Source organism: Oncorhynchus nerka, linkage group LG23 (genome assembly GCF_034236695.1).
Source record: "Oncorhynchus nerka isolate Pitt River linkage group LG23, Oner_Uvic_2.0, whole genome shotgun sequence".
NCBI classification, from domain to species: domain Eukaryota; kingdom Metazoa; phylum Chordata; class Actinopteri; order Salmoniformes; family Salmonidae; genus Oncorhynchus; species Oncorhynchus nerka.
In genome coordinates, this window is record NC_088418.1 from 39,288,012 (window position 1) to 39,315,469 (window position 27,458).

Sequence of the window (27,458 nt, forward strand, 5' to 3'; positions counted from 1 at the left end):
AAAGCCTCTCGTTTTACTATTGGTCCGCCGTGGTTTTGCGTAGCCTAGTTTTGCTCATATATTTGAGATCAGTGTATTGCAGTTAATTTTGTCTTTGACTTAATAAGTCAAATATCTTTGAGTGGTAGATGGATAACCACGAGGTGAATAAGATGAGGACACAGTCCATGCCAGTCAGGCCTGTCTTTTTAAAGAAACACCATTTATTTCAATGTATAGTTGATTAATTAAATGAAGTAGCTTTGTTCTGGTCACAAGACATTCCAGAAAATTATGGTAAACAGCGCCACACTCAGGCAGAAAACTGAATGTTCTATTCTCAGCCAGGCCCAACTTGTCAAAGAAAACACATTTAATTATGTATCTATTTGAGCAAAATAAGTAGTTGTGTTGGATCACAAGAAAACCCGAACAAATCAGTTAAAAAGCGCTAAAGTCAGGCAGAACAATCTGAATGTTATATCATAAAGTGAGAACAATTAGTTTCCCTGGCTGTTTGTTATATGGCTGCTACTTAGAAGTACTGTAACAGTAAATGAATAGATGACATTCACTGCTATAAACCTGTCTCCATATTAAATCGCATAGTTTACACAGACCTACTGTGGAACAAATAAATCTCCATGTGAAATGGCCTGTTTTGCCAACCAATTCAATCTATTCCAAACACTGGTGGTAACCAGATAATCCAAATAGATTTGGTAGTAAACTTGTTGTTTTCCTGTTTACTACTCAAATATATTTACTTGTATTTCTAATGTATTCCAAACACAGGTTGTTGGTAACCAGATGAGTCAAATAATGTAGGTATTAAACGGTGGCCCCCTTTGTTATATTGCGAACTGTCTGGGACTTGTTATTTCCCTGTTTAACTACTTAAAGATATTTGACTTATTAAATCAAAGCCAAAATTAACTGCAATACACTGGTCTCAAATATATTAGCATAACTAGGCTACACAGAACCATGGCGGACGTAACATTCGGGGCTTTTTAACATATTAAAATGTGTCCCAGTGCAACATGCCTAACTTTGCCCACTGGGTTGTGGTTTACATAGCGCTCTTTGAAATAGCACTCGTATCGTCATATACAAACGGATCGAGTTCAGCCTCATATCCACCAGATGCTTCAAACTATTTGTGCTCCGGTGGAAGTCATGCATTTTCAATGAAGCAGTCCGCAACGCTGTGTTGGAAATGCCGCACTAGGCTGTGGTGCGTTCTGTGTACCACATGCTTCAATATTTTCATTTTGAGCGTTGCTTTTGTTGTGGGTGGTACCAAGTTCATAACGTCAAGGCAGTTTCCTAGCTCTCTAACTACAAGGCTAACCACTTTGTCGTTTGCCTCGCTTGCGTTTTAAAGTTGTCTTGTGATTCGCTTTCAGGAAGTCTAGAATGAAATCCACCACTGGGCTTTCCCGCGCTAGAGAGCAGGAACTCTGCTATAAGACTGTATGGGTAATTCCGCAACTACAGGAACTTCTATGTCCTCAGGGTCAATTTTGGTGATTTTATAAAAATATATATATGTTTTTATTCTTTATATGTTAAGTTCACACTACAATCACCCTCATTTTTTTCCCCAACACCTCTCTATCAAGTATTTTAGCTTCTTTTCAGATGCATTTTATACCTCAATTTCACTGTTTTGCTCTTGTCCATGACCCAGACTTTTGAGCTTCTACTATGTTTTTCTATGAGAAACCATGAATAATTACAAATTATGTTATCTTATAGAGAAAGAGTCAATTAAATCAAATCTATATCAATATTTGCTGTGGGTATGCCCTTTATATTGTTATTTACACAACATATACCTGTCCTTTGGGAGTGTTGTCATTTTCACCACTGAGGACAAATTCCTCATTAATAAAGTTTTGTCAAGAGAATGTTAACTTAGTTACCATGATAACGTATTGTGACACTGAAGCACAAGGCTGCACAGGACAGTTGTTCCAGGTGTGATGTCCAGAAGTTGAATGAAAATTTAGGTAAATATTGCTTGTGTAGAGAATATTTTTGTTGTCAGTCATTTCCAAACAGGCTACAACTTCTTGAATTTGTGGTAGAATTGAGATTTTTTAAATATATTTGATGTATTTAGTGTAAACCATATGCTAGTTGTAATACTGGCCAAAGCATGCTAAGCAGTCTGTCATTTTTCTCCAAAAACAGCAGAAGCGTCATTTCCATCACAAACTTAACTGTGATGGAAATGGCAGAACGTGCTGGAAATGACAAAAATCCATTATCTCTGAGCTTACAAAGTGAGAACAAAGAAGCAAGAGATGGCAATGGAAATGTAACCAACGGAATAGACAGACTTTAAAGAGAACCATTGCAATGGAGACCTACCTATCAGGCAACACACCACACCAACATCACCAGATGACTTGCAGCCAGAACATGAGGCCAATATACCTGCCCTTAACTTACCTGCCCTGATGCACGCCCTGATACCTCGTCCTCATCATCTGCAACAGGAATGAGAAGTCTAATACTTGCCGGAAGGAAAAAGGTTGGAAGAGGTCGCTCAAAAACATAGAGATCCTTGCATGACAAATGTCAAACTTGATAAAGCTTAACGGAAAACTGAGAAATACAAAAAAAAGCTATGATCAACTGATGAAGAAAATGGAGAGACAAGATTCCCCAAAGACAAAACAGAAAATGAAGGGAACTCCAAAGAACTTGAGAAGGATTCTATTGTTTCAAAATGCCATCATTGCAGTTAAAGCAAAAGTGTCAAAAAAATGGGCAGTGCCAAGGACAAACAAGTGGCTTCCAAAGTGTTCAGAGGAAACATCTTGAGAAAGTATGGGCTGATCAAAGCTGCAAAAAAAGAGAATTAGGATTTTCAGCAAAAGCAACGAGGACAAATGAAAACATGCCAACAAGTCTTCAATACTCCAGGAAAAAGCAGTATAACATAATTAGCACAGCCACAGAAGATGAAAATCACTAGATTCTATGAATGTGATGTCAACAGTAGAGCAGCAACAGGGGAAAAGGGAAACACTAACGAGGAATGAGAAAAAAAAGCAGAAGCGCTTCTTGAATGGCACAATTCAGAACCTTTATCAGGATTTTAAGAGGGAATATTCAGAGATTAAAATGTCCTACTATGAATTCTTAAAAATACCTATTTTGGGGTTGTCAAGCCAAAAGTCCAGGATAGGGACACATGCCTCTGCAAAACCCACGCCAACCTCCAGTTCATGGTGGACAAACTAGTGATCAGCTGCAGCAACAATCAAACCTTACTGAGTCTTTGTGCTGTGAGAACCTGGAGAAAGAGTGCATGTACACAGAGTTCTCCCTTTTCCAAGCCAAAGAGCTTAAACATCTGACTTTGATGCTGGTGAGCAGACTTGGTGGTTTGAGTGGAAAAACAAAGCTGAAGAGAGAGAGAAGGAAAAACAAAGAGGGAAACATTGAGAAGTTCACTGTACATTTGACAGTATAAGAAAAGGTGTGTGGCACACTGCATATTCTACTGGAGGACTTCTCCATGGGATTGAAAGAGAAGTTGGGGAAACACATGTACAAAATTCAACACCAATCCTCCAAACTGAGAGAATTAAAAGAGAATCTGCGGAAAGAGGAGATCATCATGCATATTGACTTTGCAGAGAACTCAGGGGCGCAACTTTCACTGAAATTGCATTTTTGTCCCCTCCAGTTTTATCATTTGAATGTGATGCAAAATGAGGTAAAGGTGTGCTTTAGGACCATGCAGACACCTCAGAGTGGTCGGGTAGGCTGTTTGGAGTGTTTATTCGACGTCCCCCCCACTTCTAAAACCAAAGTTGTGCCACTGAGAGAACAACCTGTGTAAATTCACCAGTGAAATCCAGGCAGTTCACTTTGGTGATTCTCACATGCAAGTGACCCTCCACACCTGTGTTGGACATACCACAAATGATACCGTTTCACTTTGCTCACTGAGCTCTTCTATGCGGATGACCCCTCTGCAATCTCAAAAACACTGGCCTACGTCCTTGAGCTCTGCCCACTTTTGGATTCTTACTTTTTCTTAAATTAATTAAATGTTCTACAATGGTTGTTGTTCAAAATGTTTGCAATTAAATATTGTCTTCATACGTTTTTTTTTACGTAGATGTCATTTCCACCACACCTTGTCATTTCCACCGCACCCATTGTTTTTAGGTAAATGAGTATGTTATGTATAATTGACATTGATTGATTTGTTTTAGTTGTGTTGAATTATTCATTTCAGGAAAACCTTAAAAAGCAGTTAAAATAATATTCAATGCAAGTTCATGTACAAATTTATAAGAAATATTTCATTTTCAACTAAAATGGATGTTTAATGATGTGATGGAAATGACATTTGTCTATGGCTGTCTGAGAAAAACTGCAAAAATATAAATATTCCTGAATAGTACGATCACAGCCTTTATCAGATATTATTTATAGACAAATCAAATTATAATACTGGTAAAATGGTGTTTCAATACATTTTAATTTCTGAAAGCTTGCAGGGCCAAAGTGCCCGAAGATTCAGAATCACCCGTATACCGCTGCCCAAAGCGTTTCCATAGTTGAGTTCATTTGTGCTTTCAAATTTGGTTAAAAGTATCAGGATCAGTCTATAGGTCCACAACTTAGTTACCATGATTAAACACTGATGACCAAGTGGAGTTAATAAAGCATCACAAGAAAACACTAAAGAGATGCCAGGCGCAAACACAAGCCGCACGCGGGTCACCACCAAGCAGCGCCCGGAAGTTTGATGAGAAGATAAAACATTTAAATATTTGTTTTCAATAACGACGACCACCATGAGACCTGTAACGATGTCTGGTTTGAGTCAGTTGGGAAGACGTTAGGCAAAATACGTATTTTCTGGTCATATACCCAGAATAAGACATTAAAATGACATCATGGGCTGTAGCAAATGTTTTGACTCATCACATACACTGCTGGTATTATCTGTCACTTTATTCCTAGTTATATGTACATATCTACCTCAAACCCCTGCACATCAACTCGGTACTGGTATCCTGTGTATATAGCCAAGTTATCGTTTCTCATTGCGTATTTATTATTACGTGTTTTACTTTTCTAATATTTCTCTATTTTCTGTCTCTGCATTTTTGGGAAGGGCCCATAAGTAAGCATTTCACTGTTAGTCCATACCTGTTGTTTATGATCAATGTGACAAATAACATTTGATTTGAAAATCTGACTGTTGTTTCGGGTGTTACACAGGCTTTCCATCTAAATCTCTATTTTATGGTTTGTAACCAATTTGATTTGTGGTTTGTTTGGTTGAAGCTAGGATAAGATAAAGATCCATCTAAAAAACACTGCATGGTCAATCTGACCTCAGTATTGGCCGTGCAGCATTTACGGTGATATGGCCTCTGAAGAAGTTGGCAAGGAAGTGATATTGTTTTTATACAGGGCCTCCTGCCACCGCCCCCACCCCCACCAATCGTCAACCAATCATGTCAATGTGGAGCTATACGGAGCCTTCTGCATTGTTACACAATTTGGGAGGCGCACAGCGATGCGGTACAGAATTCAATTTTGCCTCTGCGTGCCTCAGGAGCTACTGTAATTGCTTCACACCCTCATACATTACAACCTGTTTTTACTTTGTCATTATGTTTGTAGATTGATGAGGAAAAAACTATTTCATCCATTTTAGAATAAGGCTGTAACGTAAGAAAATGTGGGAAAAGTCAAGGGGTCTGAATACTTTCCTAATGTAAGCTATAATCATCAATGTCATGACAAGAATAATTAAAGATCCATAAGCTATAAAATACGAGATTCATAATGTTAAGATACCAATTGGTAGCATAATTACATGGGAAATTCATGCTTAGTTTATCGTTTACAATGTTATAATGCGTGTTACTGGTGATTTCTGTCCTTCGGTGGGCAAATTTCACATTTTTATTTACTCAACACAATCACAAATGGTGGCTTTGATCACAGTTTTGAGGTTAAGGTTGCTTGATGTTCATAGCTGGCAGGCAGCACAAACAAACATTGTTGTGCCAATCTCTCTTCACCTACCATCAACACCAACAATCTCTGCAATCCTCCTCCATGTCATTGACCTTCTGATTTTGTCTCTGTATTCTAGCAAAGCATAATCATATACAACTGGAAAACCATGGAAAACCATGGACCATGGAGTTATGTTGCGGGCGCAGAGTCACTCGGCCTCCGGGAGTACCCGACCATGGACACCATGATAGCTGCCATGGTCCTACCCGACCGGGAGATTATAGGGCAGAACCCGCGACTGAAGCCGGGACCCCCCAGAGTCTTTGAGGACTTGAAACCAACATATTGGTCCCTCTGCTCTCTTGGCTGCCTACTCCACTTATTTTGTGGTCCCAAAAAGAGACGGAGGGTTTCGACTGATTCCGGACCTCCGCAACCTCATCGGGTACTTGAAGGTACTGAAGTTCCACATGTTGTCCCCAGCGTGTGTGTTGCAGTCTGTGTCAAGGGACCAATGGTTTGTGATGCTGGACCTGAGGGATGCGTACTTCCATGTTCCTATTCACCCAGCACATTGGCAGTACCTCCGATTCGCTTTCGAAGGGAGGGCTTATGAATTCATAGTTCTTCCCTTCGGCCTTTCCTTGGCACCCTACATTTTCACAAAGTGCATGGACGCTGTCCTGGCACCTCTCACGTGGCACCTCTCACGTATTAATCCTCAATTACCTGGACGATTGGCTGATTTGTGCACCGACCAGGACCAAGGTCCTGTCAGACAGAGACATGCTCCTGACCCACATCGGCAGGCTGGGCATTACTGTAAACGACAAGAATAGTAATCTGACGCCCACCCAGAGGGTGACCTTCATTGGCATGGAACTGGACTTAGTCCTCATGAGAGCACACCTGCCCACTAGAAGGGTTCAGGCAATCGTATCTTTCTTCGACCACTTTCGGCAGGGATGGGTGGTCAGCACAGACGCCTCCCTGATCGGCTGGGGGTTGTGACCAAGGGCAGGTCTGCCAGTGGCTATTGGATACCCCCTTGGAGCGGCAGACACATCAATACACTAGAGCTCCAAGCAGTACTGCTGGCCCTGCAGTCTTTCCTTCCACATCTGCAAGGAAGACATGTCCTGCTGAGAATGGACAATACCACAGTGGTGGCTTACATCAACCATCAGGGTGGACTGAGGTCCCACTTCCTCTATCTTATGGCATGGGAGCTCCTTCTCTGGGTTCAGGGACATCTAGCGTCTCTACGCACAGCACACATACCTGGCATCATGAATGTGGCAGCGGATATGCTCTCGAGGCTGGGCCCGCCACCTTGGGACTGGAGCCTACATCCCCAGGTGGTGAAGCACCTGTGGGACAAGTTTGAGAGGGTGCAGGTGGACCTGTTTGCCTCCCTGGACAAATCACACTGCCCCCTGTGGTACTCCATGTCGGAGCCACCAGGGCCTCTGGGCTTGGATGCTCTGGCTCACGATTGGCCAGGGCTGGAGCATTACGCATTCCCAACTTTTCCCCTGATCCAGGCTGTGCTGGACAGGACCAGGATGGCAGAGCATCGTCTGCTTCTGGTGGTCCCATACTAGCCCAGACGACCCTGGTTCAGCCTTCTCCTGTCCTTGTTGTCTGGGACACCTTGGCAACTTTCCCTGAGACCGGACCTGCTGTCTCAGGCCGGGGGAACTCTGTGGTATCCGAGGCAGCACCGCTGGCACCAATGGTCCATGTTAGGACTACAGGAGGGTGTAATGAACATAACAAGGGCACCTGCTACACCCGCGGCACACCAGTTGCTCTGGCGGTTGTTCTGTTCTCTGTGCACTGGTATTGAGATTGTGCCCAAGTTATGCAAGGTGCAATATGTCCTCCAATACCCTCAGTCTCATTTGGATGAGGGCTTGGCAGCCTCTACACTGAGAGGGTATTTGGCCGCTATATCTGCCTGCCGTGCGGGGTGGATGGACAGGTCAGTGGGGTGCCATCTCTTGGTCTCCAGGTTTATGAAGGGGGTTCATTGCCTACATCCAGCTAGGACCCACTCAATGGCGAGCTGGGATCTGGAAGTGGTCTTTGCAGCTTTGGCAAAGCCCCCTTTCGAACAGTTGGAGTCTGCCTCCCTGAAACACCTCTCTATGAAAGTGGTTTTCTTGGTAGCAATTACTTCCATGAACAGGGTGGGTGAGCTCCATGCTCTTTCGGTAAGTTCTGAGTGCTACCGGATGGACCCCGGGAGAGGAGGAGTATATCTCTCTGCCCCAACCTGTCATTCCTCCCAAAGGTTCTGTCAGAAAGGCATGTGAACATCCCTTTTATCCTGTCTGCTTACGACCCCACTGCAGTAACGGGAGAGTCTGGGCCTCCCTCCGGCATGCTGTGCCCTGTGAGGGCACTGGCTGCCTATGTGGAGTGGACACGGTCAGTGAGAACAATAGACCAGCTCTTTGTCTGCTATGGTGAGAGAGTCCTGGAGGCTGGGCTATCAAAGGACTGTGCCGGGACCCCCCCTTCCACATTGACAGCCCCTGTGTCTCAATCCCACGCTGGGACTTTGCCGCTGGCTGGCCAGGTCCCTCTTGCACCAACTAATCTGGTACGGGTATACCAATATATTGGAGTGATCCAGTATAGTCAAACGTAACGAAGGTTACGTATGTAACCACGATTATGAGCTATATGGATCACTCCAATCCTCTACGGTGCTGGAGGTGCCTCAAAAATGATGTAGTCGCGACCATGGTGTCTATAGATAGGGGTAGACCCAGCCATGACACAGGTGTACACGGGAGTAAATCTGTAAATCCTCACCTCGGATGTATCCCTCTGCTGCGGAGTGATACCAATATATTGGAGTGATCCATATAGCTCACATAACCGTGGTTACATACGTAACCTTCGGCCTGTGTACACAATTGCCGCATGCTGCTTCAGTGCCCAGAGTGGCTCGCTTGTGGGCGTGCTAGGAGCATATGGCAGCAGTTCGGTTGTGCATCAACAATTAGTTTAATCCATTGTCCATTTCATTAATTTATTCACAGGTAAATAGTAATATAATCTAAACTGCTATGGTGACAAACAAACATTTCCAATCGTCCAAATGGCTGGGAGAACCTATTCAAGTAAGTAAATACATTTTGAAAATGTAAAAAAAAACGATAGCCTGCACTGTAGCTAGTTAACTCAACTGAGCTGCTAATGTAGCTAGCTATCCAGACAACTTTACATACTGTGTAGCTAACTAAGGGAACTACATATCCCCAGTTTCCTAACTTTATATTGGCTAACAGATAGCAGCTCCAACTGTTAAAAAGGGAGAGAGTAGGCTATTCTGGATAGGTCAGGCACTTTTGTGTAGTTCCAGTCCCCAGAAAGAATGTGAGAACAGAGATAATAGAAACAATATTCAGTGTTTTCCAGTGGCGATTTTAGCATGTCAATCGTGGTGGGGCAAACTCCCACACATTGTTTTTAGATGCATGCCAGCAAAGCCACTACACCACTACACACAACACAAAACAATACATTAATTGCTATATAACGATGACAAATGGTGCCCATAAACTGTCCCAAAAGCAGAGTCCCAACAGCAGTCCCAAAACCTTACCACTGCTACACCTGGCTATCAGCGGAGCCTTGTCTGGCCGCAAAACAGTTAATTCAGTCTCACTTACTGCCTTTAAAAAAAACATAGCTGATATGGCTGACTTGCTTAAACAAGTGTAGTTTCTACTGACAATTGAGATGTACAAACTATGGCATAAGGGGACGACGAGCGGACAAGAGGCAATCCGTAATTTCAATGAAGGCATTCCGTCAACGGGACAGTTGTAAATCATGTAGCGCCGTGTGTCATGATTGCACATTTTAGAGAAACAACAAATGTCAGTACATATAAGTGTCTTATATCGGCTGAAGGCTTAAATTCTTGTTAACATAACTGCACTGTCCAATTTACAGTAGCTATTACTGCGAAAAAATGCCATGCTATTGTTTGAGGAGAGCTCCTAACAACAAAATACTTTTCACCACGATAGGTTTGATAAATTCACCTCTGAAGGGTGAAATGTGTCTTTACATTCTGAAATCTTGCTCTGATTTATCGTTCCAAGGGTCCCAGAGATAACATGAAGTGTTGTTTTGTTAGATAAAATCATTTTTCATATCCTAAAAAGGTCCATATAACATGCACGATCGATTGTGTATTTCCACTCGTTCAATTTGCAAAGAAAGGAATCTGTAATGCTCCGGGTGTCGTGGGTGTGGAGTCAAATGCAGGAGACAGAGTTCAATGCTGTGCGTCTTTTAATAGCACCAACGCACCACAGGGTGCTCACAAAAGTTACGTTCCCAACCACAGGGAATCAAAATGTACAATGGAAAAAATCACGACCAGGCACTAACACGTACCTCTAACACAGAGCCGAAGGTTACATAGAAATAATCCCGCACAACAACCAGGCAGGCCAGCTGTCTAATAAAGACAAACTAATTAAACATGAACAGGTGCTACCACTAAACATACAAGGAGGGGGAGGAAAAACAATCAGTGGCAGCTAATAGGCCGGTGACGACGACCGCCGAGCGCCACCCGCCCGGGAAGGGGAAACACCCTCGGTCGGACTCGTGACAGTACCCCCCCCCTGACGCGCGGCTTCCGCAGCGCGCCGACACCGGCCTCGAGGTCGCCCCGGAGGACGAGGTGCAGGGCGATCCGGATGGAGGCGATGGAAATCCCTCAACATGGATGGATCCAAGATGTCCCCCACCGGTACCCAGCACCTCTCCTCCGGACCGTACCCCTCCCAGTCCACGAGGTACTGCAGGCCCCTCACCCGGCGTCTTGTGTCCAGAATGGCCCGGATCGTGTACGCCGGGGACCCCTCGATGTCCAGAGGGGGGGGAGGGACCTCCGGTACCTCACTGTCCTGCAGGAGAGACACATGAAACGAGGGGTTAATACGATAATAGGAAGGGAGTTGTAATCGATAACACACCTCGTTTATTCTCCTCAGGACTTTAAAGGGCCCTACACACTGCGGACCCAGCTTCCGGCAGGGCAAGCGGAGAGGTAGGTTTCGGGTCGAGAGCCAGACCCTGTCCCCCGGTACAAACACGGGGGCCTCACTGCGGTGGCGGTCAGCACTCCTCTTCTGCCGTCCACTCGCTTGTCGTAGAGATTCCTGGACGGCCCTCCAGGTCTCCTTGGAGCGCTGTACCCATTCCTCCACCGCAGGAGCCTCGGTCTGGCTCGGATGCCATGGTGCCAGGACCGGCTGGTACCCCAACACACACTGAAAAGGGGACACGTTAGTAGAGGAGTGGCGTAGTGAGTTCTGAGCCATTTCAGCCCAGGGAATGTATCGTGCCCACTCCCCTGGCCGATCCTGGCAGTATGACTGCAGAAACCTACCCACCTCCTGGTTCATTCTCTCCACCTGCCCATTACTCTCGGGGTGATAACCGGAGGTCAGGCTGACAGAGACCCCCAAGCGTTCCATGAACGCTCTCCATACCCGAGACGTGAATTGGGGGCCCCGATCAGAAACGATGTCCTCCGGCACCCCGTAGTGCCGAAAGACATGGGTGAATAATGCCTCCGCAGTCTGTAGGGCTGTAGGGATACCAGGCAACGGGAGGAGACGGCAGGACTTAGAGAACCGATCCACAATCACTAGAACCGTGGTGTTCCCCTGAGACGGCGGAAGATCGGTCAGGAAATCTATGGACAGATGTGACCATGGCCGCTGTGGAACGGGGAGGGGTTGTAGCTTCCCTCTAGGAAGGTGCTTAGGAGCCTTACTCTGAGCGCACACTGAACAGGAGGAGACATAACCCTTAACGTCCTTAGCCAACGTAGGCCACCAATACCTCCCCTGAAGGCTCCCCACTGTCCTCGTCACCCCAGGGTGACCCGAGGAGGGTAGGACGTGAGCCCACCGAATCAGTTTGTCCTGAACACCAAGCGGCACGTACCTTCGCCCCGCTGGACACTGAGGAGGCGCGGGTTCAGCCCGTAACGCCCGCTCGATGTCCGAGTCCACCTCCCATACCACTGGGGCTACCAGCTTTGAGGCGGGAAGGATGGGAGTAGGTTCGGTGGACCCATCCTCCGTGTCGTAAAGGCGGGACAGTGCGTCAGCCTTCACGTTCTGGGAGCCCGGTCTATAAGACAAAGTAAACCGGAACCGGGTGAAGAATATGGCCCACCTTGCCTGACGTGGGTTAAGTCTCCTAGCTGCCCGAATATACTCCAGATTCTGGTGGTCGGTCCAGATGAGAAAAGGGTGCTTAGCCCCCTCAAGCCAGTGTCTCCAGACCTTCAGAGCTCTAACCACCGCTAGCAACTCCCGGTCCCCCACATCATAGTTACGCTCCGCTGGGCTGAGCTTCCTTGAGAAGAAAGCGCAGGGGCTGAGTTTTGGTGGCGTACCCGAGCGCTGTGATAGCACGGCACCCACCCCAGCCTCGGACTCGTCCACCTCCACTATGAATGCTAGAGAGGGGTCCGGATGCGCCAACACGGGCGCATCAGTGAACAGCGCCTTCAACTTGTTGAATGCTCCGTCCGCCTCTGCTGACCACTGCAACCGCACCGGGCCCCCCTTCAGCAGTGAGGTGATGGGAGCCGCTACCTGGCCAAAACCCCGGATAAACCTCCGGTAGTAGTTGGCAAAACCCAAAAACCGCTGCACCTCCTTTACCGTGGTCGGAGTCGGCCAATTACGCACGGCCCTAATGCGGTCACCCACCATCACTACCCCTGAGGTGGAAATGCGATATCCCAGAAAAGAGAAGGCTCGTTTAGAGAACACGCATTTCTCAGCCTTGACGTATAGGTCCAGCAGTCTACCAAGCACCTTGCGCACCAGAGACACATGCGCGGTGTGAGTGGTCGAGTAGATCAGAATGTCATCGATATAAACAACCACTCCCTGCCCGCACAGGTCCCTGAGAATCTCGTCTACAAAGGATTGAAAAATGGCTGGAGCATTTTTTAACCCATACGGCATGACGAGGTACTCATAGTGGCCTGATGTAGTACTAAATGCGGTTTTCCACTCGTCTCCCTTCCGAATACGCACCAGACTATACACGCTCCTGAGATCCAGTTTTGTGAAGAACTGCGCTCCGTGGAACGATTCCACCGCCGTAGCGATGAGAGGTAGAGGGTAACTATACCCCACTGTGATGGCGTTTAGACCTCTATAATCGATACACGGACGCAAACCTCCCTCCTTTTTCCTCACAAAAAAAGAAACTCGAGGAGACGGGTGAAATGGAGGGCCGAATGTACCCCTGTCCCAGCGACTCCGTGACATATGTCTCCATTGCCAACGTCTCCTCCTGGGACAGCGGGTACATGTGACTCCTGGGAAGCGCAGCGTCTACCTGGAGATCTATCGTACAATCCCTTCCCGGTCGATAAGGTGGTAATTTAGTCGCTTTCACTTTACTGAAAGCGATTGCCAAATCGGCATACTCGGGGGGGAATGCACACCGTGGAACCCTGGTCTGGACTCTCCACCGACGTGGCACCGATGGAAACTCCCAAACACCTTCCAGAACACACATTTTTATTATAGGTACACTTCAACTGTGAGAGACGGAATCTAAAACAAATCTAAAACAAAAATCTAGAAAATCACATTGCATGATTTTTAAGTAATTAATTTGCATTAGATTCCGTCTCTCACAGTTGAAGTGTACCTATAATAAAAATTACAGACCTCTACATGCTTTGTAAGTGGGAAAACCTGCAAAATCGGCAGTGTATCAAATACTTGTTCTCCCCACTGTATACACTACTGTTCAAAAGTCCTCAACGGGTAGCTTCGTTAAATAGTACCCGCAAAACACCAGTCTCAACATCAACAGTGAAGAGGAGACTCAGGGATGCTGGCCTTCTAGGCAAGGTTGCAAAGAAAAAGCACTGAGACTGACCAAAAAAAGAAGATTAAGATGGGCAAAAGAACACAGACATTGGACAGAGGAACTCTGCCTAGAAGACCAGCATCCCGGAGTCACCTCTTCACTGTTGGTGTTGAGACTGGTGTTTTGCGGGTACTATTTAATGAATCTGCCAGTTCAGGACTTGTGAGGTGTCTGTTTCTCAAAGTAGACACTCTAATGTACTTGTCCTCTTGCACAGTTGTGCACCGGGGCCTCCAACTCCTCTTTCTATTCTGGTCAGGGCCAGTTTGCTCTGTTCTGTGAAAGGAGTAGTACACAGCGTTGTACGAGATCTTCAGTTTCTTGGCAATTTCTCGCATGGAATAGCCTTCATTTTTCAGGGCAAGAATAGACTGACGAGTTTCAGAAGAAACATTTTGAGCCTTTTTATTTTATTTTATTTCACCTTTATTTAACCAGGTAGGCAAGTTGAGAACAAGTTCTCATTTACAATTGCGACCTGGCCTAAAATCGAACCCACAAATACTGATGCTCCACATATTCAACTAGTCTAAAGAAGGCCAGTGTTATTGCTTCTTTAATCAGAACAATAGTGTTCAGCTGTGCTAACATAATAACAAAAGGGTTTTCTAGTGATCAATTAGCCTTGATATGATAAACTTGGATTAGCTAACACAACGTGCTATTGGAACACAGGAGTGATGGTTGCTGATAATGGGCCTCTGTACGCCTATGTAGATATTCCATAAAAAATCAGCCGTTTCCAGCTACAATAGTCATTTACAACATTAACAATGTCTACACTGTATTTCTGATCAATTTTATGTTATTTTAATTTCTTTAAAAAAAAAGGACATTTCTTTAATAACCCCAAACGTTTGAATGGTAGTGGTAGTGTATCTCCCTGGCATATTACATCATTTATGTAGCAACATACCTGACATTTTGGACTCACCTTGTTGTGCTGTGCTCACTTGAACAGAAAGGTGGCACGGCAGTCCATGGTGGGCAAATTATGTCATCAAACTTTGGCATCAAAGTCTGGCATTCCCTGGATTTATGGTGCTTTTATGACAACTGGGAACTGTGGAAAAAAAGCAAGAGTTGAATCATGACGTCAGTGATCTTCAGGTCAGAGCTCTAGAAAGAGGACGAAGTTCCCGACTTGTAATTCTGAGTTGGATGACCGTTCAAAATGTATTTTCCCAGTCAGAGCTTGTTTTTTTCCCGAGGTCCCAGTGGTCTTGAACTCACTGAAGTCTGATATTTCTCAGTTCCGAGTTTCCAGTTGTTTTGAGTGCGGCAGAATGTTGGATTGACAGAATGCCTAATGTTTGTCCTTTTAAGCTTGGAAAAGAGACCCCTAAACCCACACTTGGACCACACAACCTCTCCACTGAATAGTAGGCTAGTGATTGATTTGTGATGCTTGCAGTTAGCGACCGATTCCTTCCAAACCACTCATTGTTAAATTTGTGATTTCCAACATGTTGTGTAATGTTTATGTTCAATGGCTGGTGAGCCAGATACGTTTTATCTATAATTTCTCTTCATTATTTCTCTTTATATTACAATGATTGAAAAGGATTTGCCATTAGATTGTCGACTTGATTCATAATGACTGCTAGCTAAAAATGTTAAGTCCAATCAAAGCTTCTGTAGATATCATGTGATTTACTGTCATTTTATCTGTGGCCAATGACCTTGAGCCTTCTTTAATGGGCACTTCTGATGTAACTCTATGGCAGCACCCAAGGGGCTTGAATTTTCTAGCTCTACCCATAGATTTTGCAGTGGTGTAGTGTCCCCAGGAGTGACAGAACACTGAACCAATCACGGCGCAACTAGAGAACAATACCAACCCCTATTGTCCACTGGCTGTATTGTCCACCGGCTGTATTGTCCACTGGCTGCCCCACCAACACAGAAAGCACTGATCTAGGCTGAAACACCTGCATTTTGGAGCTGCCTTACTCAAGAAAGAAAACAAATGCATTTATTGATAGCAAATGTATTAATGCCAAAATAACATGCAAAATGACAGGTCACCACTGGTTCTGTCTAATTTGAGTATAATGAAGTTTGTTTCTTTTGATGTTTTCTGTCCTCAGATACAGAGAGCTGTGAAAGCCTGTTTGCAGATGCAGGGCTCAATGAAGAGAAGTGGTTCTCAGTCCTGGTGAAGGGGACTCAAAGGGGTGCACTTTTTAGTTTTTAGCCTTAGCACTACACAGCTGATGCAAATGATCAACTCATCAAGCTTCAAGTGGTATTCATGTATGCATTTGTGATGTTATCTTTGGTATGATCTTGCTATGTGTGTTCACATGCATCTATCTATCTATCCAATGTTATCATGATTTGTTATAATATTATACATTACTAATTCACAATGACCTGGTTATGTAAAAGCCTAATAATGACATTATCTTCCATATTCCTGTAGATACCTTCCAACTGGAAATTCCCTCAAAACAATTGCTGACAATTGCCATGTAGGGCACTGCCTCCTGGGGGAATTCAAGTATGTGTGAAAGCCATCTGTGTCCTGCATAACTTCATGATGGACATGAGGACCAGGAGGGGACCTGCAGCTCGCCGCCGACTGCCATAGGAGAGGTCTGCTGCTCTGCAGGATGTTGCAAGGATGGGGGCCAACAACACAGCACGGGAGACAATCCGTATGCGAGAGATCTTCACCTCCTACTTCTTCAAAGAGGGTGCTGTTCCCTGGCAACACCAAAGACTACACTATGCACAACTCTTTTAAGAGCCACCCACATTGCAATAAGAGTATTCTTCCATTTACTTAGCTATGTCAACTACAGTTATTCAATAACCAGTTTCTCTCTGTTGGATTTCTACTTCTCAGGTGAGGGTGCTGTTCAGGATAAGGGGATGTCTATACAAAAACAACAGGCTCTTTTAAGAGTCACTCATGTTGAAAAAAATGTAGAACAACTAGACACCCTATAACCCAACCTACAGTACACACTTGTGTATTTATGCATCAATGCTATTTGTTTGTTCTAGTGTGCCTTGTCTGTTTTTCAGTATAAAGTACTCTGCAGCCACTCCGTGTGGGACACCAGGTGAGGCCACACACAAATATCCCTGTTGAACACTCTCTCTTTAACTACTTTGTTTTTTCAATAAGTCTCTCTCCTTCACTTCATCTCTCTCCCCCTTCTCCCTAAATCCTCTAGGTTATATCAGCTGTGTCGGTAAACCCCTCCAGCTTGTGAACTGCCTGACACAGAGGGCACTGCATGATCAGAGGTGAAAGGTCACTTGGTCAGGTCAACATGAAGTATTATTAAAGAGATGTTTACATTGAAATACAGATAGAGATGTAATAGTCCCAGAGTTAAGGATCCAAGGTCAGTTTTGCATTCACCTCCTACTGATTATGATGGCTGACAGTGTTGGGATTAAAATAACTTAAGGCTTAATCATGCTCTTTCTCTCGTCTGCAGGTACTGTATGTTTTGATGTGAGGGATACCAACTCCCAGTCCCGTCATTGCCACCTCACCTGCTCTAAGATAACTGACGGGCCTACTGGGTGCCCAAGGCTGGTCAGGAAACACTGCTAGACACTTATGTAATTGTATTGACCCGAGAGAATATGAAGTTTAGTAGCACTATAATTCATTCATCATATGCTATCTTCCCTGCTCCTCAGTTCTTAACTCTTTCCCTTTGTCTTTTACACTCTCACACCCCTCTCCCAAACTTCTTTCTTCCTGTGTGTTTTTTATGCACACCAGATGTGCATTGAAGTACAGCTTGAACTTGTATTTATAATATCATACTACAATTATAATATGTATAATGCATGTACTATGTATTTATAACACTTGCATAATGAACTTCTTTCATTAAAGCTTTTCAAATTCTCTACTGGAGTTGGTTCACATTCTCTACTGGTTGAAATTAAGTCTTATTTGATGACATACTACATACTACACCTACGTTTCTGATGGTCCTGGCATGGTTTCGAGGCCTGTTCAGAAATCTGTGCTCATGAATGTGCGGCGGCAAAATAAACTTTGATAATGAATAAAGTGGACTTCGTAGCTTTTATTGGTAAGGTTATCAATACAACTCGGGTTGTGGAAAGCAGAAATGCCAGGTTGAAGGTTATTGTGGAGATGGCAAAATAGATATTGGGAGTAACAGATGTTACTGTTGAAATGGTTGTTGACATGCTGAACAAACCTACGGGTGGAGTGTTTCAGCATGATATAGATACAGTTAAATGGGGTTGGGGGTTTGGAGGAGGGTGTTGGAAGAAGTTAGGGATTTATTTGGTTTAGAATTTGTTCATGGTACTACAGAATTGGGCAGACCATGATTGATCGTACATTCCAGCACAGTAGGTGGTGACGTGCACTTAAACGATTGTTTGCGGACCGCCATGATATCATAGAAGAAGAATTATTATTATTATTATTATTATTATTATTGTTCATCTGAACCGGGCGTGCGCACTGCGCTGTCACCGCCTGCGAAGCAACACCAACCCGTGCGCGTACTGAAAACAAGATTGATCCTGCCTGGTGATAGGACATATCCCAGCAAAAACATAACATTTTATCGCCTAGTTAGATCACAGAACACGGACTTTGAGACAGATCATACATAGAGGGGTGAGTTGAGTTGATTTTATTATCTTGATATACAACGAAGCGGTAATGATGACGATGTGGCTGCAGTTGTTTTGCGCTTCCCGTCTGTCTCAAAATGGCGGAGAGGCAGTTACAGCAACAACACACGGTTGGGAAATTGATTATTGTAGCTAAATCATGACCTATCTCACTCTGATACATGTATCCAATGTTGTCTCGACGTGTAGTTTTAATCCATGACATTTGGAAACTTGGCTAGCATTCACATCGAGTTTGTTTACGTGGAACGTTAGCTTACTAAGGTTTTAAACTTTAGTAGCTAACATAGCAAGTCAGCATAGCAATTAGCCACGGATCAGTTGGTTCGACTTTAAATGGTCCGAATGCGGAATGCTTGATTGAAATTACAGAACTATAGAATATAGTATAGGTTTCTTACTTATGGTAGGTGACAATGTCATGTTTGGTGAGAGGACTTGGGCAAGATAAAAGGCTAACGAACCGCTTCAATTTCGGTCTTACTAGCTAACGTAACAAGCTGCATTCGTCAACTGGCTGGAAGGGCGTATGTTGGTCATTGCTGCAACCTTGGATAGCCAATTCCCTCCATGCTAGATCATGTAGCCACCTACCGGTATGTTGGCTAGTAAACCACTTATTAAGTATCACCTTTGCTTTACCACCTGCGCCGATATTTAATCTAGCTAAGGTAAGGAGTTGTCTACTTGTGTAAGCACTTTTGGAAAATGGCTAACTATAGTAATGTTAATGTTAGACGTTAGCTAACTAGGGCGTTAACGATCTTGCGTGCCATTTGAGTTAAATTAGTAACATCACATTTCTGGTGTTGATTCCTCGAGCATATATGCATGCACATGTCGATCAAGGCTTAAATGGGCTGAATGTCCAAAATAAATCACATCGTTCATATGATGAAACGGCTTGTTTGCCACCAGAATGTAAGTCTAACAGGGTGGAGTTTTGGCATTATGGTGTTCATCATGAATAACGTTACACAGATAGTGGTCTCTGGTTGTCTAGATGCTACTCTACACCGAACATTGGCTGGGTTTATATCTACATTTCGGTTCAGATAGTATAACGTTAAACTAGATATCTGGCTAACGTTAGATTCACGATTTGTGTTGTCAAGTTAGCAAGCCAGAATGGTATTTTCATGAGCCTTTATGGCAAAGACAACGTAGTTTGAGCTAGCTAGCTAACGTTAGCTGTCACTGGAGGGGACTCGTCGAAAATAAAAAAGTAACGTTAATGGCGTATTTCTGTAAGCACTAAATCCGCCATGGTTCGCTGGCAGAGGCCCATGTGAAAATGAATGGCGTTTAAGGTCTGTGGTAAACGCATGCTTAGATCTTATACACATTGTTCTGAGATGCTCTTATGCAGCTAATGTCACATTTTGTGAATTTTTAATTATGTAATCGGAACAAGCACATTACGTTTTAGTAATTTACATGCCGCATATAAAGGCGTCATAATTCATAAAGGTCATGCTAACACTCTTTATTTCATAGGGGAAAAAAACAATATACGATCTCCTAAAGCCTGTGTTAACCTTAGACCCTATTTTTGGTGTTCATCCCAAAACCCAATTTCCCCATATGAATGGCTGAATGAACGAACCAGAGGTAACTCATTTCCGTTTTTTAGGACTTCAAACTGGCTAGCTCTATTAGCCGAGTTTGTTTTGCATGGCCCACCCAGTGGGTGGAGATTACCCTTGAGGACCAATTGAATGGTCTAAAATGCACTTAACTGGGTAGTTTGAGCCCTGGATGCTGATTAGGTGACTGCTGTGGTATACCATGGGTATGACAAAAATATATTTTTACTGCTCTAATTACATTGGTAACCAGTTTATAATAGCAATAAGGTACCTCAGGGGTTTGTGGTATATGGCCTATATACCACGGCTAAGGGCTGTGTCCAGGCACTCCACTATGCGTCGTGTTTAAGAACAGCACTTGGCCATATACCCCCCCCCTGCTGTCTTGACACAGCTGTTTGTGATGTAGGCAGACATTACCTGGCAAATAATCTCCCTTTGAACCCACTAACAATTCAACGTTTTTTTTTAACCAAACATCAAGGTACACCTGATCTGAATTCTAGGTCATTATTTGCGTTTAAGCTAGTAGGCAGCTGTCATCCATGATTTGAGTGAGGGTGGAATGAACAGCGAGCAACAGGACATTAAAAAGGACATTAAAAACAACAATTAATGTGCCTGTGCTAAACTTCACTGTTTTTGTCAGTCTGCTATTATTAGTGCATGTACAGTTGGGTCTGAAATTGACACGCTTAAAAAAGATGAGCAAACATTATAATTAAATTATTGAGATATTATTTTATACTAATACAATTGCTCAGAGAATGAGATTTTGTTTTAACTAATACTTTTTTTTTCTTCTCTCAAAGGTAGGGGTCAAAATGATTGACAACCATGTTTTAACACCTTCCAATATTTCACCTTTTTTCTAAAATGTTTTAAGAGTTGGGGAACACATCGGGAGAGAGCTAAAGACCATTCCTCCATACAGAATCCTTCCATATCCTTGATATCATTCAGCTGCACTTATGGACTGGCCTCTTCATGTCTGGAGACTGAGATGGCCATTTGCAAAATATTGATTTTGTGGCAAATTAACCATTTCTTTGTGGATTTTGATGTGTGCTTGAGGTTGTTGTCTTGCTGGAAGATCCACTTGTCTTGTGGCCAAGTTTCAGCCACCTGGCAGAGGCAAACGTGTGTGTGTGTGTATATATATTAGTTTTTTTGTGTGTGTATGTATGTGCGTGCGTGTGTCTTTGTACTGGGTAAAGTTCATGATGCCATTGACCTTAACCAGTGGAGGCAAAATATAAATACAAAACAAATAATTCAAAATTAAATTGCGTGCTAACTGTTTTGATGCCACGATTTTGAAATGGCTAATATTTTTATTTCACCATTCAAATCCATCGTCTATAGTCAACGGTAGGCAGGTTATCAGCGTGTCACCCACCACTTTACAATGTGAGATTGAGGCAATATAATTGTACTTCAAATAATGAGGAATGTCTTACCTTGCTTCAAAATAGCCTAGCCAAAATCCAACCATAGAAAGGTGGAGGCAATTCTTTATAAAGACTACCTCATGTCATTAACCAGAATTTCTCGCTTATTCTATTGGTTTTCAAAACTTTTTTTCGTTATCCAGAACCCAAATGCACAATCCTAGTCATATTAGCAACCCATACTATTTGTTGCTGTTATATTCCCTCTCTTTCTAAGTTTCTAACATAAATGTTCGTCTCTGTCAGATTAGGGCTGGGTGATATGGCCAAAATATCATGTATGGTATTTTTCAAATCTTTGATGGTATGACGGTATTTTATGTTTTTGATTAATAAAAGTTCAACATTTGTTTATCAGCAGTGTGTGACCCAAGGGTGGCAACACATATTCTAAATGATTTCAATGGGTCTTTCTCAGTTCTGATTTGTTTTATACTTTTCAACTTCAACCTAAAACAATTTCCATCAATTTTTGCATTTCCTGCACTCATTTGAGATCATTTCCAGACTGCCACGATGTGGGCAAAAATACCAGGCCTTATTTTTAACCAAATGTTGCAATTGCGATTTAGATCAAAACACTTGGGTGAACTTCTGGAACCATGGAAATATAATGTTTATTGTAATTCTATAGTTAGATTATAAATAATAGTGTGCACTTTGAATACAGTGTTGTTTGACATGACAACGAATGAAAATGCCATTGACGTGTTATAGTGACAGGGTAGGAACCAATATGATGTTCAGTGTTTCCTAGGGTACCCTATAATTTTTGGCTACATTACATCTTCATTCATATAGCCAACATATTCATGCTTCGCCTATTCCTCTTTGATTTAGAAGATAACTGTTGCACAAAAAACATGCTGATTTAAGCCTCCACCAGTACTGGTATCAGGCTGTATTAGCTAGATACCTTTGCTCTGACTCAGTACTTTATCTAGTTAGCTAGTCAGCTAACTAGCGATTAGCATTAGTGGCTAACACAATTTCGAGTAACTTGCTAAGAAAATACAAACGAGTTGTTTGCAGATGTAAGAAACACAAACTAATATTGTAATTATGGAACACTTGTGGATTTATATTAAGATCAAAGTGGAAACAACATCGTTGTCATCAACATTGTTGCATGTGCTGCATTGCCCATGCAGACTGAACGAAAGTGTCTCTTGGTCAAGCAACAACAAATGCGCTCGCTAAGTGACAGGGACTAGGGAGAGCGAGAGAGAGGACTCAAGTAGCGGAGTAAACTATAAAAATGGACGTTACACACGGCGTATTACATGTAACAAACCAAACATTCAAATGCCGTTATAGAAGGTAAAGTAAAAACCCAAACCCATCCGTGCCTATACGGTATACCGCCCAGCCATATGTCAGTGTTTTCCCACAAATTGCATTTTGGTAAATGTTTGAACATGTTTATTTAGCTGCTTCATTACGGCAGTTGCATGTTCAATAATGGGCTATAGACGTTTTACTATAAGACAATGGGTGTGCTATTGTTGCATGTTTTCATTAAGCTCTTAATGAAAAATGTCAGTTCTTTGTACAAGCATGCATAGTATTTTCTGTTGGTCACGTCATTTTGTTTGGACATTTTTTTTAAACAATTTGTGACTGGTGAACGGGGTTCGGTGAGTCGGCAGCAAAATTGCCCGAAATGTGCATTGGGATATATTGGGATATTATTTTTGGCGATGTAGCGACAATATCGCGTTCAAAATGTTGAGCTAGTTGGCTGTACCTGCACCAAAGCTCCAGTGTTGTTATATCGTAGCTTGTTCTCAGTCTTTTTAAATAGGGAGCCAATTTGTTTTCAGCACATATTTCCATGACTCATCAAAATTCGTTTTCTCATTACTCATTTCCCTTCAGAAGACACGATGGGCAATATGTTTGGAACATCGAAACTAGGGCTGCATGATTAATGCAATTCAGATCGAAATTGAGATATTGGTATGTGCAATATCCATATCGCAAGAGGCTGTGATTTTCTTCTTTATTTGACGATCTGTCAATACAACAACAACTAGACTCCGGTACCTCCTCCAATGAGACGATCTAGACTGTTCATTCACTCCGCTTGGAATGTACATGCAGGCCAATCACGAGCTTCCCCGCTTAGAGCACGCAGTTAGGTGCTGGTGGGTGAGGAGAGAAAGTGCTTTACCAAAGACGGTACAGTATGAAGTTTAGAAACTCTGGCTTTACCTCCGAGTGTGTGTTGGAAACATGAGTGATGTTAGTACTGACGACAGTGTCGTATATGGTGCCAAAGAAGGGTGCCCCTTCAGTGGTATGGCAGTATTTTGGCACCAGGCAAACCAATGACAACCAAATGCAAGTTGTTTAAAAGTACCTCAGATTTGTGGCGACTACAAGCGGTAACACAACAAATTGATTCAATCATTTGAAGAATGGTGGTGGGAAAAAAAGCCCAACAGCAGCAAAGCCCCTCAGCCACAACCAGCCACCTACGTCAAACAGGCATTGATTGCCGATGTGTTTTCAAGTATAATGCCCTACCTAAAACATCCCGCAGACACATCAGAAGCTATCACATAGCCAAATACATGGTACCTATACAGTTGCAAAGACGGCTTCAAGAATATGATAAACAAGCTGGACAGGAGATTCAAGATTCCATCTTGCACGTATTTCTCCCAAGTCGCCATCCCAACACTGTATAACAAAATTAAGGGAGAAGTTTAAACATGTCGCGTTGAATGACTGGACCAGACTCCAATGTTTTGGACACAGGCTGCACCTTGTAATCGGTAGGCTATGTGTTACATGTTTTTAAGGTATTTTGTTATTCAATTTTAATGATTGAGCCTACTTCTGCATCATTACACAATCATAAGACTATGGCTGCCCGAATAAATAAATAATTAACTTAAGTTATTTAAGAACTGATAATGGTAAAATAGTAAATAGGAACTCTTTATTCATTAATACGTGCTGTGCTTATACCACACTATATTTTGATAAGTCTTGAAGTTCCCACAAGTGCTGAGCAGGTTGTATAGCCTACCTGGTTGGCATGAAAATGAACCACGGGAAAAGCAGCATCAATTTGCTGTTTAAGTGCATAGATGACATGCATTTTTTCCCGCTGCCCCTTGTTTGGAGACGGCTGCATCAAAACAAATTTCACCCATATATATTATTAAGTATATGCAAAGACGAGATTAAATCAAGAATAGTCTGATGGATGACAATATTAGCCTATGTTGTCACTTGTGGATGATGCCCAGCATAAGAAACAATTATTTTTTTGTGACTTTTTCATTTCGTAGTCGCGCACCTCATGTAGCCTAGCCTTTATGTTTTGATAAGGTTTGTATCGCAATTTAAGTGGCCAAATAACTTCTTTAAAATGAAGCCCATTAATCCGCTTTACAAGGGTTGTAAAAGAGCTTCATTAGCATACATAAGCAGCGCGTGAGTTTCATGTTTGAGGAAGATCATTTTCATCATAAAAATGCACCTTTAATAAAAGCATTACATGCATAATTGCATTCACTTTTGATAATGGTATTTTGTTGCTAATGGAACATTCACGCGTATAGCCTACTACCATGTGCGCATTGCTGTGTTTATAATGTGAAGAAATAGCTTAATAGTTTATCAACATTTTAAGCTAAATGTTCTGATCTGCTGCGGCAGCCACATTGCGTAAAACGTTTTTTGATGCTAGTATTTGTATTAATTTGGCATCTATCGCATCCCACAACTGTCCCAGACAATGTGTGGAATATTATTTTTTAGCATAGAATAGTTCAATTTAGTAGATTGACATAGGCTAGCACAATTGATGTTTGTTGTTGTTTGCTGATGAAAAGTACATGTGGACAGTTCTTCCAATATCTTCAATATGCATCTCGGAATTGGATAAGGTTGCGTCCCGGATGTGTCTGTCTTCATTTGTAGCCTGTGAGAAGGGCGCAACGCAGCTCTCAGGGAGAAGGGCGCAACGCAGCTCTCAGGGAGAAGGGCGCAACGCAGCTCTCAGGGAGAAGGGCGCAACGCAGCTCTCAGGGAGAAGGGCGCAACGCAGCGCTCAGGGAGAAGGGCGCAACGCAGCGCTCAGGGAGAAGGGCGCAACGCAGCGCTCAGGGAGAAGGAAGGGCGCAACGCAGCGCTCAGGGAGAAGGAAGGGCGCAACGCAGCGCTCCGGGCCAAGGGCACAATTTCCACTGGAAGCAAAAGGCATGGATTTCTTTTTTAGGGTGCATTACTGCCACACAGAGGGGATGCCAGCCATGAAATGTGAGGCATTATCAAGTGCTTGTCAAATTGTAAATGAGAGACTGATAGTGTATGCCCTGCGCAAAAAAACAACAAAGCAGAGCTCATGCCTTTCAATCTACTTTTTTCAAATCATCATTAGTTGCATCATGCAGCCTTACAATGTATTAAAACTCAAAACATGTAGAACAACTAATGTTACATTAATAACTCTAAATGAAGCATATAGGAGTTTCTTTGTTAACCGCTCAACACAGAATAGCCGCATGTGTGCACTCCCTCAAATCGTTTGGCGAAAAATGTTATATTTGATCCAGTTTTGTTCAATTGTATTCTTCATACTATAAAATAATGCCACAGAATTCGAAGGAAATCTAATCTGCTAAATGTGTAGCCCACAGCCATTTGGCATAGCCAGATCAGGACCTAACGTAAGGGGCGGCAGGTAGCCTAGTGGTTAGTGCGTTAAACCAGTAACCGATCAAATCCCCGAGCTGACAAGGTAAAAATCTGTCGTTCTGACTTGCCTAGTTAAATAATGTATATATATATTTTTTACTCAGACTATGCTCTTCTGTTCTTCTGAAATAGACTACATTTTCTTTGTATCATGTTTCTTTAGACCTCTCTAAAATAACTAATGGATTTGTTGTGAAGGTGTAGGCTATATTAGATGGATTTATTAGACTTTTTTAAAATGTTCCAAAGGTCTGCATCAGTGGCTTGTAGGCTATATGTTGAAGCCAAGGAGATGCTAAATGTGTTTATGTTCATTAACGGTCAATTACCTTGAGCCCGACCAGTTATTTGCTTGACAATCACCATCTGATGAAATCAGTACACAATTTGAGCGAGTTCCTTCCTACAAATATCCTGGTATTTGGCTTGATACCAAACTGTAATTTAAAGAACATGTCACTGAGCTGGTGAAGAAGTTGAAGTTCAAGGTTTGTTTCTTTTACAGAAACCAAGCATGTCTGAATTTTCTTAACAGGAAATAAATGGTCAAGGCCACTTTTATGTCTATTTTAGATTATGGGGGTATTATCTACACTACATACACAAAAGTACGAGGACACCCCTTCAAATGGCTGAATTCTGCTATTTCAGCCACACCCTTTCCTGTCAGGTGTATAAAATCAAGCACACAGCCATGCAATCTTCTTAGACAAACATTGCCAGTAGAATGACCTTACTGGGGAGTTCAATGACTTTCAACATGGCACCGTCAAATCAGGTTTTATTTATCTCATGCATCGAATACCACAGGTGTAGACCTTACTGTCATAGGGTGCCACCTTTCCAGCAAGTCACTTTGTTAAATCTATGCACTGCTAGAGCTGCCCAGTCAAGTGCAAGTACTGTTATTGCTCTAGGAGCAAGAACGGCTCAGCCTCAAAGTGGTAGGCCACACAAGCTCACAGAACGGGACCGCTGATTGCTGAAGCTTGCAGTGCGTTAAAAATCATCTGTCCTAGGCTGCAACACTCAATACCAAGTTCATAACTGCGTCTGGAAGTAACGTCGGTACAATAACTGTTCGTCAGGAGCTTCATGAAATGGGTTTCCATGGCCGACCAGC

At 43.1% G+C, this 27,458-nt stretch overlaps 1 protein-coding gene across 4 annotated transcripts in view; it reads left to right on the plus strand.

Annotated features, from left to right (window-relative positions):
• The first annotated feature begins 18,393 nt into the window (after positions 1-18,393).
• LOC115106818 (lissencephaly-1 homolog B) overlaps positions 18,394-27,458 on the plus strand; it is a 48,190-nt gene continuing 39,125 nt past the window's right edge. The window contains exon 1 of one of the 4 annotated variants that reach the window (XM_029629931.2): positions 18,394-18,565. The gene's annotated coding sequence lies outside the window, so the exon portion shown is untranslated. Of the gene's footprint in view, positions 18,566-18,599; positions 18,693-18,721; positions 19,254-27,458 lie in introns of those variants that run through there. The other 3 variants (XM_029629932.2, XM_029629934.2, XM_029629933.2) reach the window with 3 other exon arrangements.